Source organism: Hipposideros armiger, unplaced genomic scaffold (genome assembly GCF_001890085.2).
Source record: "Hipposideros armiger isolate ML-2016 unplaced genomic scaffold, ASM189008v1 scaffold_356, whole genome shotgun sequence".
Classification (NCBI taxonomy): domain Eukaryota; kingdom Metazoa; phylum Chordata; class Mammalia; order Chiroptera; family Hipposideridae; genus Hipposideros; species Hipposideros armiger.
Genome location: NW_017731706.1, coordinates 318,440 through 320,380, shown reverse-complemented (window position 1 = coordinate 320,380; position 1,941 = coordinate 318,440). Strand labels below are relative to the sequence as shown.

Sequence of the window (1,941 nt, the reverse complement as noted above, 5' to 3'; positions counted from 1 at the left end):
CGGAGCGCAGGGCAGGGGCGGAGCACAGGTGGGGTAGGGGTGAGGTCCCTTAGGAGAGCTGACCCCGCCTGTCCGAGAACCCGTAGGCACCTGATGGAGAGCAAATGGATGTTTCCACACGTGGAGAATTTTTAACGGACACGTGAGGGAAAGACAGCAGTGTCTGCGGAAAATCTGCCTCACTACTCGCGTCCTACTCCAACCCCCTGTCTAATAGCTTGTTTACTGTGTTCCCGGGGTTTTTCGCCCCCTTCTATTGATCCTCCCTGTCCCCAGTCACACACTTGGAGCGAAGCTCTCTTGAGCAGCCCCCGCCCTAGGCGTCCGAACCCGCGAAGCCCGCCAGAAGGCGGCCACGCAGGCCGTGGGCGTCTGCGCCCAGGGCCCCACTTCGGGGGCGGGGCCCTGAAGAAAGGGGCGTGTCTCCCGCCGGCGCGCTGGGGGCGGAGCCGCGCGGGCCGAGTGGTCCCGCGCCCTGCGGCCTGACCTCCCAGAACGCCGGGTCCCGTGACGTCACCTCGCCGTGACGCGCACGCTGTAGGAAAACTGTAAGTTTCGGAGGATTCCTGCAGATCCCCGGGCCTGCGGGGCTCGCCCTGCTACTCGCCTTTCTGCTGTTGGTAGTGGCTGTGGGGCATTAGATTCTGGGGCGATCGGGAGAGCCGCCGAACTTGGTGAAGGGACAGGTACCCGCCCAGAGCGGGAGCGCGCCCTTAGGGGCGGGAGGGCCAGGAGTGCCAGGAGGCGAGGCCGCACCCTGGAGGGCAGGGCCTGCACCTTTCTTCCTGGGGCCGAGAGGACTCTAGGAGCCTTGAGCGAGGCCAGGGAAGGGGGAAGGCCCAAATGGAAGAGCCCCTTTTTTCCCTTTCTTGATAAAGGGACTTTGATTGCCCTCAACTGGGGGCATGACATGTTTGCCCTCAGGAGTTTGACATGTTAAGTCTGGGATAGAAGATTCCTTCAGAGATTCCTTTGGGATCCCGCAAGTGACCGAATCATTGAGGACAAGTTTAAAGATAATCACTTACTGCCTCAGTTTCATTTTTGTGAAAAATGGTGGTAAAGCAGCCTCTGGCCTCCCTAATTGTCATTCCCAGGGGACTGGGACTTGTTAGAGCACGTGAGGTAACACAAACATGTAAAGACAATGGGTTATTCTGAGAATATGGTGTCCAATGGCTATTTGACAAAGGTCTTGTAGGCAGGGACCTTTTTCACAATCTTGCCTCAGCTCCCCCGAAGCCCCTAATCTGATCACGGACAACACGAGCCTGATGAGCATTATGAACTATTGTCACCGAACTTGGTGGAACAGGGATGAAGGAAATACTGGTACCATTATCACAATGATCTAGAATTATTCTAGGCCGTTAGAGGTTCCCCTTGTCTGGGTTTTGCAGCGAAAGCTTAGCGTGCTGGAACTGGTACATTATACACAGTAGAGTTACACTGTGAGCTTTAGAGATTTTGCTGTGCCGACGTGATCATCACCTCAGACTGCTTGAATTTTTTGGCTTGCCAAGGGTTAATACATTACTGATGAGTTACTACTCTACTATAATACTTCTCAAATTCAGGAACCAATATTTCTCAGGAAACTTTGAAGGGAAGAATATTGTACACACCTCAGAGTGTATTTATTCAGGAGACTTTAAGATCACATTTCTGTAAATTCAGTTCAAGGGTGTAATAACCTTCCATCTGAGTTTGAGGAGCCTTAGAAAGCAGGGGTTCTAATTTTTTCTTCTATCAGTTACTAGCTTTGTATCCAAAAACAAATCACTCAAACTTAGAACTTCCTTTTTCTCTCTAAAATGGGAGATGATGGCGTATCTGCAGTTGCTTTTTCAAGGATCAAATATGATCATATGAGTAAGTGTGAAAATGAAAGGCTGTCTAAGTATTCTATTGTTATTAAGAAATTAGCATTGGTTCCCTAAC

The 1,941-nt window shown here is 51.6% G+C and overlaps 1 protein-coding gene across 6 annotated transcripts in view; it reads left to right on the top strand.

The window, feature by feature from the left end:
* The window catches only part of ZNF438 (zinc finger protein 438), a 260,413-nt gene that overhangs the window by 99,684 nt on the left and 158,788 nt on the right, over positions 1-1,941 (top strand). For 3 of the 6 annotated variants that reach the window (XM_019661627.1, XM_019661626.1, XM_019661625.1), the window contains exon 1: positions 67-548. The exons of the other annotated variants lie outside the window; for them this stretch is intronic. The gene's annotated coding sequence lies outside the window, so the exon portion shown is untranslated. Of the gene's footprint in view, positions 1-66; positions 549-1,941 lie in introns of those variants that run through there. 6 annotated transcript variants of the gene reach the window in all.